The sequence below is a fragment of the Corylus avellana genome, chromosome ca2, assembly GCF_901000735.1.
Source record: "Corylus avellana chromosome ca2, CavTom2PMs-1.0".
Taxonomy (NCBI): Eukaryota; Viridiplantae; Streptophyta; class Magnoliopsida; order Fagales; family Betulaceae; genus Corylus; species Corylus avellana.
In genome coordinates, this window is record NC_081542.1 from 8,194,423 (window position 1) to 8,195,209 (window position 787).

A 787-nucleotide genomic window follows, 5' to 3' on the forward strand; every position below is an offset into this window, starting at 1 on the left:
ATGACCGATGTGGTGGTGGACATAGATAGCGTGAGGCCATCGCCCTACAACATTTAGGTATATGTTATAGACCGATGAGTCGGAGCTCTTCGATGGGTATGCATAAGTTTTAGTATAATATTTTGTGGAACAATGTAATATGTCTAACGTTGTGTAGATGTTGAAGTTCTAAATTTTCTTTGTATTTTCTAAGGTTAATCTAAATTCTTAAGTGGCGATAGAAAAAGGAGTTCATATCATGGTTGCCCCTAATGGGAGTTGGGGATGTAACATAAGTAGTCCATTTTTGTGGTGCTTGATTAATTAATAAAATAAAAATATAGTTGGAGAATCTATATACAAGAACAACAATCAGGCCATGCATACATGAACATGTGTCAAGAATATGTATAGTTTTCATTAGGACATAGTTGGAGAATATCAAAGAATCAATTATAAGATTACTAAATTGAGGGAAAGGGTAGAGGGACTAGTGCCGGCCACGATTTTTTTTTTTTAAAAGAAAGAATTATTGTTGTTATTATTTTTCGAGGTTCAGAACATCAAATAGGCCACTAACAAAGAGAGTAATTCAGTTGTAGAGGAGAGGGCCATGCACTGGACCATTATATTTTTAATAATTTTTTTTTTTAAAAAAACATTTATTAAAAATTATGAGGGTCCAGAATCCCATTAATTTCCTAACGTACGTACACCCATTATGAATCGAATATTATATATAGAAAAAAATGAAATAAATAAACAAAGAGAAGTACCCTTTGCCTAGCCTCTCTTGTTCTCTGTGCTG